Here is a 13,396-nt window from a genome sequence, read left to right as displayed (position 1 = left end):
CATGGTCACCCCTGACGCCAGTCAGCCATCTCACACACAATGGTGAGACCGAGTGGGTAGGGCTGTGACAACCGTGCACTCTGACATCACTACTCCTGATGAGTAACCGAGTGGAAGGGATGCTGTCAGAGTACGCCTATCCTCCAACCCCAAATCATAAGTGGGGGAGTGCAATGCTCTTATTTCCCGGTACACGATGACGGGGAGGTATCTCTACCGGCTACCACGCTGCGTCACACTACCCATGAGCGGACCAACGGAGCCAAACAGAGTCTAACCGCCGGCTACCACGCCGCTACACTAAACTAGCAGAGCCAAACAGAGCAGAACCGTCTGCCGGCTACCACACTGGGTCACCAGACCAACGGAGCCAAACAACAGAACTGTCACACACCTGTCTGATCTACCACTAACCCATGAGTGGTGGTGTGTATGGATACATTTAACAGGCGATGTGCTCGACAATAATGGAGCAGACTATCACACAGCATGCAATCATGCAAGATGATGCATGACACTAAACATGGCAATATCATGAACAGTATAACAATAACCATATAAATAAATACAAAGTGTGTACCACAGGACAATGTATCAAATGGAAGGTACACAGATCAGATAGAGTATCAAATAAACCCTAGGTCATGAACATAATATATAATATGGTTGTGTCACTACCTCTAAAGCATGTATGATCAGGTAAATAATAACATGCAGTGCATAATAAGTAAACAAGCAAGCATGAATCAGATCATGTAGTGACCAACCGAAACAAATGGAAAACACAATCATTGCTATATGTTAAAAAACATTATTATGCATATCAAAAGACATAAGTCAAAGTACCCGCCTCCAATAGAAAGGTCCAAATCCGACATCGAGATGCTCGTCTCGCGTCAAAGTCCTGTGGTATCAAACATAATGTCTAGTTTAGCTAATTCTATCATACAACAATTAGCCAAACTAAATTCTAATCCAATTAATCAATTAGGGTTAGCTTCATTAACCCTAATCGTTCCACCTTCTAATTAGGACTTACTATAACATAATCCATCATAGATTCAACACAAAAACTCACCTAAATCTGTACTTACCCACTGCTAGAGGAGGTTATAGCCGGATCCAGTGGCTGCAACAAGGTGAAATTGCTGATCAACAACACATTTATCCTATTTCATCAACAACATGAATCACTTACCCTAACCCTTACCTAAATCACAGATCTCTGCTATTGATCCGCAGCCAAAGAGATACTGCCGGAACCAAGACAACCAACGGCACAAACCTACCCTGCCGGAACAGTGTTGTGGTGGTGAACTAGGGCAGAGGGTAAATTGCCCGATGCTTGGCTGAGGAGGAGCGACACCCAACGATCTCTTGCTCCGAATCGATGTCTTCTCTGTGGAGGAGACCAAGCACAAGAGAGATAAGCAAAAAGGGTAGAAGAGCAAGGACAGGGTTCAAGCAACCTACCTCAGCAGCCTACCCACACTCTCCGCTGCGATGATCTAGGGCACAACCAAGTGGAGTCTCGGATATGGCTGTGGTGACTCTGTGCCGGTGATGAAGAGCCTCGGCAGTGGCACGCAGAGGAAGAACTAGGACTCACAGAAGGACGGTGATGTCGTGAACCGAGGGAGGAGGAAGTCGGTCGGCTGTGGACCCAACCTAGGGCACCGGAAACTGGCCGAATCGGGCGGCGGTGGCTCGGTGGACCTGGTGGCCGGCGCTTGAAGGAGAGGAGAAGGAAAGGCCGATGCTAAGGCTCGGATCCGGATCGTAGTGGCGGCGGCTCTTGATGCGATTTGGGGATCTCCACTGCGACGAGGGGCGACGAACAGTGATGAGGAGAAGAGGCAAAACCCTTGGCCGAGTGGTTTTGTACGCGGAGAGGGAGAGAAACTGCCGCGACACCGGTTAGCGCACGGGAGGAGAAGGTGCGGGCGGCTCGGCACGCGGGGAGGAGAAACAGAGGAAAAAGAAAAAAAATGGATTAAAAGAAAAATGAAATAGGAAAAGAATAAAAGAAAATCAAACTACTCCTCGCTTAAATAGGTAGCCTAAACAGGCCTTTTCGGGACCCGTTTTTATCCCCGTTAACTTGTCCGTACGAGATCTGAAAAATTCCCAAAAAATTTCCAAAAATTCTAAAAAATTTCCTTATTTTTATTCTCTATTTTTCGGTATTTTACACCTAGATTGTTAGATACTTATGTCAGTGCATCAACATAAAATCTGGGTGAAAAATACCAATTAAAATTGATCAAATTAAGTCATCCTTCTTAGTCAAACTAGCTAGATCATTTACTTAAATTGATTAACCAAGTGAACGCTACTACCTTATGGTAAACAGTTAATAGCTAAAGGTTAAACATGTCTTCTAAGGATAATAGATGATTATTTTTAAGATTTTATTTAACTTTGATAATTCCATACTTGGACTCTAGGATTATAATCATGACATTAAGTTTATCCAATTTTAAAGTCCCCTTAAACTTAAAAACCTTACTAAATAGTTTTTTTAATGCATTAATCAAAGGGGAAAAAAGAAGAAGGTTAAAACTTAAGTATTTTTTAAATGTTAAGTATTTTCAAAAGTATTGTATTGATTTTTCAAAAGAATTGATTTCAAAATTAAGTGATATTTTTAAAAGACAAGTCTTTCAAAATCAAGTAGTTTTTTAAAATTTAGTGTCAAGTACTTTTTCAAAGATATTCTTTTTAAAGCTAAGGAATTAGCTATGCATTTTTTTAAAGAGATTCTTTTCAAAGCTAAATATTTGGTTAAGTATTCTTTTAAGTATAACTACTAAATATTTAGGTAAGTAGTTTTTCAAAAGTATCATTACTTTTTTAAAGCTAAGTATTTTTATCAAAAAGAAAGTTAAGTGACAACTTCCAGGGGACCTTAAAGTTAATTTTTTTTAGAAAAATATTAAAATTTAGTTTTTTAAATTTAAGTACTATTTTTATAAGTTAACAACTTTTCTCTCTACTTAGTAATTTTTTATATATGTTACAGGGTGAGAAAAAGTTTTTAAAAGAAAGTAAAAAGTTTTAATTGAGGAGGAGTAACATTTAAGGGGGAGTGAGTAACATTTGCCATTATTTTTTTTACTTAAAGACTTATTTGTTATTTGTTCTAGATATCTTCATTATTTTGAATGTTTTTACTTAATTTTGAACTAGATTTCCATAAATTAAAAAAGAAGAAATTGTTGGTGCTGAAAGTACTAGCTAGTCAAACTTATGTTTTGATAGTTGGCAAAGGTTCAAAGTTAAACTGGGTTATCATCTAATAAGTCTAACTGAGTGTGTAGGAATGTCCTAAGTGATCTTAGGCAAGGTGAAAGTCCTTGTTAAGGCTAGGCAAAGAAGTCCTAGTGGATACTAGGAGGTGGAAAAGTCCTTGTTGTGACTAGGAAACGAAGTCCTGGCCCATGGGACTGGACAAAGTCTTAGAAAGTCGAGGACGTTAGGCGAAATCCTAGGGTTTAGGACACTAGGTGAAAGCCCTGGGGTCACAGACACCGGGTGAAAGACTGGACAGGTTGGGGTTCGAACGTCCGGCAAAAAGTCCAAAGGATGCTTAGCAAAAAGTATAAACGGTCTGGAGGACCGATTTAGCAAAAGGTAATCTCTTCTGAGAGGAGTAGGTGAGGATGTATTCCCCATAGAGGGAATAGTAGACGTCGATCTAACCTAGGATTTTAGTGAAACTCAAAGTCAGGACAAGATAGTCTAAAAATTGTTAAAGATACTATGTTTTGCTTATTATTCTAATTCTGTGTTGCGGGAAGACTAATATTTTATAGGTTAGGATTTTGCATTATTTGGTTGACCGAACGTCTGGATCAGATGATTGAACCCTAAAAAATCATATCAAAATTTTAGCTCATGGTGAAGATTCAACCAAGGGATTGGTCGACTGAACATGGAAGTTTAGTCAACCGAACAGTGTATAAACAGCGGGTTGATCGGACCATATAAGCTGGGGAGAATAAGAGAATCGGTCGACCAAATGGTGGAATCAATCGACCGAATGAAGACTTTATCCGAATCGACAACATCTGGATAAGAAGCTGGGCTAATTCAGAAGGATCAATTGACTGATCAAGAAGGATCGATTAATCGATGAAAGTCGAGTCAAATAGTGATCCCGAGATCAGTGGATTAGATTAGGTTCAACTTGGCTATAAAATGAGGGTCCGACCAACAACTTCAATATATCAATTTAGACAACTTCCGCTCTTATGAGCTACTCCAAAAATGATTGTACAACACAGAAACATTGCCCCGATGATGATTAAACACGAAACTATGATTTTATAGTCGTCAATAACTTTAATTTTAATTCTTATAATCTCTAATAGTTTTTGTAATTTAATTCTTGTAACCTCATTCTAACTATTAGTGGATTGACCATCGAAAGCACTCAACGAGTGCGAGCCTTGAAGTAGGAGTCACCACAGGTTCTAAAGCAAGTAAAAATCAACACATGTTAGCTTGGATTCTCTTTCCCTTCTTTACTTCTTTATTTCCGCTGTGTTTTCTCTCTCGATAGTTTTATGAAAAAAAAAAGTGGCTTTCCGCTGTGTTTTCTCTCTCGATAGTTTTATGAAAAAAAAAGTGAAAAGCCACTAACGCTATTCACCGTTCCCCACTCTAGTGCATTGACCCTACAGTACATGGAGAGTCTGTATCGATTTTCATAACCTTAACAAACTCTGTCCAAAAGACTACTACCCTTACCCCGTATCAATCAATTGGTAGACTCTACTTCCGGATGCAAACTCATAGGCATGTTGAATACTTATTAAGGATATTATCAGATTCCCTTAGCTCCTAAAAATCAAAAAAGGCTCAATGACAAAAATAATGTTGTGAGGGATTCAGAATCGAGCGAGTTTTCACTTCAGTAGCCTACCCACAAAGAAATGGTCAAATTGAGGTGGTTAATTGGGAAATAGTTCAAGGGCTTAAAGTTAAACTAAATCATGTTAAAGGCAACTAGGTAGATGAATTGCCAAGCATCTTTTGGGGTTATCGAGCCACGCCATCAGAAAGCACCGGAATGATTCCTTTTCATCTTGTTTATGGAGGAGAGGCAATTGTTCTAGTGAAAATTAGAGAAGATTCAATCCGAAGTACTTATGGGAAAGATAATTCTGAGTGTCGACTCCTAGATCTTGATCTAATCGTTGAAATCTGAGAACGTGTAGATACTCAGCTCAAAGCATACCAACAGCGGATGTGTAGCAAACTCATATTTGACCTCAAACTCCCCTGGACTTTGATGTACTTGGGGTCGAGCTCCTCCCGATTGCGATAGCGGACTCACCTTTGTATAAGGGTTGAGCGAGTATCATATTGTCATATCCTTTTTAAGGCCCAAAATCCCTTGTACTTGGACATAGTTGAGGTCAAAATCCTCCTAACTACAGTAGCGGACTCCCCTTCTTACAAGGGTCAAGCGAGTACTATATCACTGTGTCTTTTTTAGGGCCTAAACTCCTCTAGGCTTAGACGTAGTCAGAATAGTAGACTCCCCTTCATTCAAGGGTCAAGCGAGTACCATATCACCATATCCTTTTTAGGGCCAAACTATTGGATCGTGAAACATGAGAGAGGGGGTGCATCTCGTTCTATGATAATCTTTTATTTTTCATTAAAGTAAAATAGAATTAGAGAAAAATTTGTAGCAGAAATAAAAAAAGAAAATAAAACTAAATATACAGTTATTTTTTACTTAGTTCGGAGTCCAGCCGACTCCTACTTCAAAACCCGCTATCCTTGACTGCTTTCATTAGGCAATAATAATATAGTTCTTCTGAAGAAGCAAGATCGTACAAGTATGATATGATAATAGTAACAGTCCTACTATCTTTAAAGAATAGGTGCAAGATAAAAAAATAAAGTTACCAACAACAATAATTTAGAGATGTAGCATAGTTGTTGGAGATCTTCTCAAAGCAGAGTTTTCGAAGCTTACACGAACAGTCATAGTAGGAGTAGAGTAGATCAGAGATGAAAAGTTGTATATGACTCAGAACTCGAGAGCTTCTTTTATAGATCACATTTTTTGACTAATAAAAGGTTCCATCAACTAAACCTATCTGTTGACTAATAAGTCTATCCGTCAACTGATCCTCTGTTCCTTCCTTGTTTACTTTAATCTAATTCGTTTAATCACAAAAATCATGTTGTTCTGTCGATAGAACAAGGTCTTTCTATCGACCGAACCTCTTTTTACCTTTTGTGCTCTTATTTGAATCCCCTTTTATTCTTGGAAACCCAATGATCCTTCGATTGATACCCTTGATCTATCAACCAAACCGTGTTTTCCATTTGTTCTTCTGGAACGAATCTCACTGCTCTGATTTTCCATGGTTCCATCGACTAAATAACTTTATCTATCGATTGAACCATTTAAGGTTCACTTCCTGTAAAACAGTATTACTACAAAAAATAATATTTACCCTGCAAAACATAAACTTGCAAGACAAGATTAGTATAAATATAGTATGCATGATTAAGATAGTAAGCACTCTCTTGATCTTAACTTAAAAACCTCCGTTGCTTTCTTCAGTTGGATCAACACATAAGGTTTGTCTCTACTAGGACATGACCTCATTGCACTACCTCTAGTTGCTTACCTTAATTCACCTGCTAAACATCAAGTCCTCTAGACCTGTTTGGACTTAACCATTCAACATCGGATCGGGTGCCAGGGCTTCCACTTGACTCAATATCCAGTCCTCCAGACCTATCGAGTCCACCTGCCTGATGTTAGGTCCACTTGACCCATCTAAACTTCTAGTCTAGTTCCACAATCTATTGAGACTTCCTTTGCTTAGTATCGGATCCAGCAGACCTACTAGGACTTTCAAGATAAGCATCCTATACACTTGGTCAACTCATTAGATAACAATAAGACTTAAGTTTAAACCTTTGAAAACATCAAAACATAGGTTCAACTATAATGCTCCCTACACCAACACAAACTCTCCCAAATTTGGATATAGTTGGGGTCATGATCCTTGCCTCCACCATTATAACAGAGAATATCACAATTTCAAACTTTCGTTAATGTAAGGAAAATACTTACAAATGGATAGATACATCTTAAAGTTCAAAAATCAGTAGCATCTTTATCAAGGATGATCTCATTGATCTTCCAAATATCGATGATTAGGAGGGGGCTCAGCAGGAAGCTTTCCATTCTCTACCAACTACTTCAAGGTGCCATCAATGCCATATTGCACCATTCGAACGAAGCCCGTGAGACCATATTATAAAATTCCACTGATTGAAAGATTTTTTTTTTTTTCCCTAGTGCTCATCTTATCCTACCTGATGTTCTTTAAGCTCAAACATGGCCCTCCAGTTGGTTCTTTTGGTTCTCCAGCTCCTCCACAGAAGCTTACAGTTCCATCATGGAGACCTCCTGGCTCCACACCTTAGCATGGGCATCTTTAATCATAACAAGGGCAACCTCCATATCACAGCGATGGGTTTCTGCCAAAGTTTTGGCTAACTCAGCCTCCCCCAGAGTAACTCCTAGCTCCACCTTCAAAATCCCTAGCTCCTACCGATTGATATCCAAATTAGCCTGAGCAGTTGCCTCTTTAGCTATGGCAGCCTTGAATTTCATCTAATGGTCAGCTGTGGTAGTGGTTAGTGTGTCTATCTCGACCTGCACCTGACTCACGATATACGCTAGACTAATTCTTTTGGTTATTGCGTCCATAATCCCTCTCCTTAGTGTTGGTGCAGTTTGCACCAATAGTCAAACTCAGATTTTGATGAATGACAAATGGATTAAAATTAGATGTTATGTTTTATAACCTATTTACCAAGTGTGCAAGACTGAAAGACTTGATAGGACTTGACACCAGGCTGAAGTCCAGTTAGTTTGATAATTGATATGAAAATATTATATAGGTTGATATCTGGCAGGAAGTCTAGTTGGATCCACGGAACTTGACAACTGGCTGCAGTCCAGATGGGGCATCTAGCAAGAAGACCTGGTAGGTCAAAAGTCAAGTAAGTCTACAATGGTAAGTAAGGTAAGCAACTAGAGGAGATATCCAGTGAGGACACATTCCCGATTGAGAGAATAATAGGCGTCGGATTGACCTAGGGTTTCAATGAAACTCAAAGTCATGACCGAATAGTCCCGAGACTGTCAAAATACTTATTTTACATATTATTGCCTATTTTTCTAACTTAGTGGTCTAAGAATTAAAGTTGAAAGTTGGCTGGAAAAAGGGTCCGGGTGCCCCGAAATGGTCTAAGTGCCTCAAGTTAGTCCAGGCACATGGATGGATCTGAATCTAGCCATATGAGTAGCTAAGTTGGCACGCTCCAATTAGTTAGCACACGTTAAGGTCTAGGCGCCCGACCGATCCAGACACCCAAACCGGTTCAAGTACCTGGAGTTAGATCAACTTTTGCAGTTAAACCTTCATCGAGGTGTAGCCACGTCAGCAATCCGAGCACCCAAGTGTGGTCCAAGCGCCCAGAGGTGGATAATCCAACATCGAAGTAGGATCGGATATGAGGTCCCTGAGCGGCCGACAAGAGGGGGGTGAATTGCCTGAAATTAAAATAATACTCTATCTCAATCTTTGGACTAAGTTAGGCAAACACTTGTTAAAAAATAGAAAGTTAAATGCATACAGATAAAGAAAGAGTCAGGAATATTCACTTGGTTTGCAATTAGAGGATTGTTATGTTAGAGTGTACTAAAAGCCTAGCTTTTTGAAATAAAGAATCACATTGGTCAAATGTCTACATTTATATGCTAAGTGTAGTTGTTCAATTAATTTATATTGTAGATAACATGGTGTGTGGTGTCACACACAGAAGATCATGTTATCAGTTCCTTATAAGTTATAAAAAGTAGCTCACGACTAAGATGGAAAGGAATAAATCATTGGAATAGTTGTAGTGTGATTTGGTATTAGTTTATCTTAACTATAAAATTACACTAGTACACTGTGAGTGTATTGAGCAAGACCATTTGAGTTAGTTTCTTTTTATACTGACTATATAAAAGAACAATACTTTTGTTATTATGGAAGTGTGTACTCTTAATCATGATATAATAACAAGCGCATATACTTAATACTTATTTCTTTAATTTATTAAAGGGTGGGATTTAGCCCGTTAAATCAATAGGCCCGATAAGTTGAGAAATGATATTATTTATATGGTGTGTTGTTGATTATAGAATGAAACTGTGTCCTAATAATCTAAGTTGATGATGTCCCCTTGAGGAGCTCATAAGGATTGTCATGTAAACCCTGCAGGTGGACTTAGTCCGACATGATGATAAGGTTGAGTGGTACTACTCTTGGAGCTAAATATTAATTAAGTGAGTTGTCAGTAACTTATTTAATTAGTGAGCATTCAATATCTTAAACACAGGGAGATTAACACACTCATGATAAGAAGGAGCCCATATAGTAATATGGGATTGGTGCGGTAGTGTAATAATAACTCTTTAGTGGAATGAGATATTATTGATGAACTCGAGTTGGGTGTTCGGGGCGAACAAAGGAAGCTCAAGTTCATCGGGAGACTAAAACCAATTCCTCCTCTCGGTCCCTATTGTAGCCTCTTATTTATAAAGTCTTATACCCACCCAAACCCAACTTCTTACCCACCTTAAGGTGTCCGGCCAAGCCTAGCTTGGAGCCCAAGCTAGGGCCGGCCAAACCAAGGTTAGAAGGGTTCAAGTGGTGGTCGGCCCTAGCTTGGAACCCAAGCTTAGGTGGCCGACCACAATAAAATAAAAGGGATTTTAATTTTAAAATCTTTCCTTATGTGGAAGCCATGATTTAAAAGAGAGTTTTAAAATTAAAGTTTACCTTTTATAGTTTCTACAAAGGATTAAGAGAAAGATTTGATATCTTTCCTTATTTATAGATTGAAAGGAAGATTTTAATTTTGGAGAAAACTTTCTTTATTGTAATCATCTACATGTTTTAATAGAGAGATTTTAATTTATAAAAGTTTCCTTTTATAACCAACCATGAAGAGAATTTTTAAAAGAGAAATTTTTATTTAAAATTTCCGGAAACAAATTAGGAAGTTTTAATTTTATGTTTAAAACTTTCCTATTTGGAGGACTTGTAGGGGCTGGCCACAAGATGGGTTAAAAGGAAATTTTAATTAAATTTTCCTTATTAGCCATTGGCAAGAAAAATAAGGAAGTTTTAATTATGTTTAAAACTTTCCTTATTTGTCAAGACCAAGGAATATAAAAGAGAGGGTACAGGTGCATCACCTCATAACATACATCTATTATTCCTCTTTTTTAATTCCTTGGTGGCCGACCCTCTCCTCTCTTCTTTCTCTCTTCTCCTTTTGTTGAGATCGGCGACACTTGGAGGGTTTGTTTCATCTTGGTGGCCAGTTGCTTGTGGAGAAGAAGAAGAGAAAGAAAGCTTCCCTTGAAGAATAGTTGGTGGTCGAAACTTGCAAGGAGAAGAAGGAGGCTTGGGTGGATTCTCATCTTGGTAGATCATCGCCCACACGATGTCCGAGATAAGAAGAGGAATACGACAAAAGATTGTGAGGTTTATAAGCTACAAAGAAAGATATAACTAGTTGTCTTGTTCCGCATCATACTAGTTTTCTTTGTATGAATTTTGAAATACCAAACACAAGAGGCTAACGATTCTAGGTTTCGAATTTATGATTCGATTTTGTGTTTCTTTTATTTTTCGATCTTGTGATTCGATGGCTCTTAATGGTTAAGCCTAGGGTTACTATAAGGATATTAAATATTGAATTTCGTTGAAAGGCTTTGTCTAGGAAGTGGTGGATGATTCCATACCCAAGAAGGCACTTTGTTTTTCGATCTTGTGATTCGATTGCTCTTAATGGTTAAACCTAGGGTTACTATAAGGATATTAAATATTAAATTCGTTAAAAGGCTTTGTCTAGGAAGTGGAGGATGATTCCATACCCAAGAAGGCCTAGTGCCTCGCTATGTTTAACCTTGAAGCCGATCTCTGAAATAAATATTTAATCAAATTTGTAACATAGGTGGATTTGAATTAATAATATTAAGCATCATTTGCGATCCAAGTCTAAACCTCTAAGAATAGATAAGTTGAATTTGGAATCAATTGTTAGTTGGTCCTAGAAGATCGTACCGGTTCCACTGTACAAAAATTTTATACAAGTGTCAAACATTTCCTAACAACCTATTGTGTACTTTATAAATTAAATTAGGAATCGCAAACGGAACTTAACATTATTGATTCCAAATTTAATTTATCTGTTCTTAATGGTTTAGACTTGCATCGCAAACGATGCTTAACATTATTGATCTAAATCCACCTATGTTAAAAATTTAATTAAATATTAATTTCAGAAATCGGCTTCCAGGTTAAACATGGCGAGGCACTAGGCCAACATGAATATGGGAACAACCACCACTTCCTAGACAAAGCCTTTCAATGAAATCTAATATTTAATTTCCTTATATAACTCTAGGTTTAACCAAAAAGAACAATCGAATCACAAGATCGAAAAACAAAGAAACACAAACTCGAAACAAATCAGAATATCTAGAATCTCTAGTCTCTTGTATTTGGAATTCATACAAAGAAAAACTAGCATGATGCGGAAAATAATTACTAGTTATACCTTTCTTTGTAAGCAATAACCTCTTGATCTTCTGACGTATTCCTCGCCTCCTCTTGGACATCGTGTGGACGACGATCCTCCAAGATGAACACCACCCAAAAGCTCCTCCTTCTCTAAGATTCGGCCACCACCACCACCAAGGAACAAAAGAGAGCAAGGGGAAAGGGAAGGAGAGAGGGTTGGCCACAAGAGAATAAGAATTGATGCAATCCCTACTTCTCCTCTTCTTCTCCTTCTCTTTGTATCCGACCACACAAAGCAACCACAAGAGGTGGTCGGCCCTAGCATGAAGAGAAGCAAGGGTCGCCCCTTAGGAGAAGACTAACGAGAAGAGAGAAAAGAATAGAATACATCATGAGGTCTATCCTCCCCTTCTTTTATAATACTTGCCCAAGGCAAATAAGGAAATATTTTTACAAAAAATAAAATCTTTCTCTTGATTTCCTTTCCCCCTTTTATTTTTCCTTTTCTCCTCTTTTATACTCTTAATGGTCGGCCCCTTGCTTGGACACCAAGCAACAGTGGTCGGCCACATCATCATGAAGAGAAAAAGTTTTTTATAAAATTTTATAAAAGAAGGAATCCTCTTATAAAATTTTACAAGCTCTCTTTCCTTTTGTGGATGTTAAAAAAGGAAAGTTTTAAAAATTAAGACCAAGTTTTAAAATTTAAAACTTCTCTTCTAAAATTTCCTTTTTAACATGGTTACAAAAAGTAAAGTTTTAAATTTAAAACTCTCTTTTTTAAAAACCATGTGGATGGTTAAAAAAGGAAAGTTTTAAAACTTTTAAAACTTTATTTCAAATCATGTGGCCTAATTCAAATAAGGAAAGTTTTGTAAATTTAAAATCCCTCTTTTAAAACTTGTAGATGTCTACAAAGAGAAGATTTTAAAATTCAAAACGCCCCCTAAAATTTGAATATAGTGGCTGACCCCCTTCTTGCTTGGGCACCAAGCATGGGGCCGACCCCTTTGAGGAGGAAGTGGCCGACCCCATGGCTTGATCACCAAGCCATGGGCCGATCCCCTCTTGGACATCAAGATGGACTTTTCATGAGTGGATTTGAGGCTTAATTGAGGCTATGATAGGGACCTAGAGGAGAAATTGGTTTTGGTCTCCTGATGAAATTAAGATTCCCGTGTTCGCCTCGAACACCCAACTTAATTTCATCAATAATAATTCATACCACTAAAGAATTATTATTGAATTACCGCACCAATCCCAAATTACATTTTGAGCTCCTTCTTATTATGAGTGTGTTAATCTCCCTGTGTTTAAGATGTCGGATGCCCACTAATTAATTGAGTTACTAACAACTCATTTTAATTAATATCTTAGTCCAAGAGTAGTACCACTCAACCTTATCGTCATGTCGGACTAAGCCCACCTGCAGGATTTAACATGACAATCCTTATGAGCTTCTTTTGGGACATTATCAACCTAGATTACTAGGACACAGTTTCTTTCTATAATCCACAACACACACTATAAGTGATATCATTTCCCAACTTATCGGGCCTATTGATTTATCAAGCTAAATCTCACCCTTTGATAAGTTAAAGAAATAAATACTAAATATATGTGCTTATTATTATATTAGGATTAAGAGCACACACTTCCATAATAACAGAGGTATTATTCTTTTATCTAGTCAGTATAAAAAGAAACTACCTCAAATGGTCTTCCTCAATACACTCAGAGTGTACTAGTGTAATTTTATAGTTAAAATA

This window comes from Zingiber officinale, chromosome 4A (genome assembly GCF_018446385.1).
Source record: "Zingiber officinale cultivar Zhangliang chromosome 4A, Zo_v1.1, whole genome shotgun sequence".
Lineage (NCBI taxonomy): Eukaryota > Viridiplantae > Streptophyta > Magnoliopsida > Zingiberales > Zingiberaceae > Zingiber > Zingiber officinale.
This window is presented reverse-complemented; position numbering follows the sequence as displayed.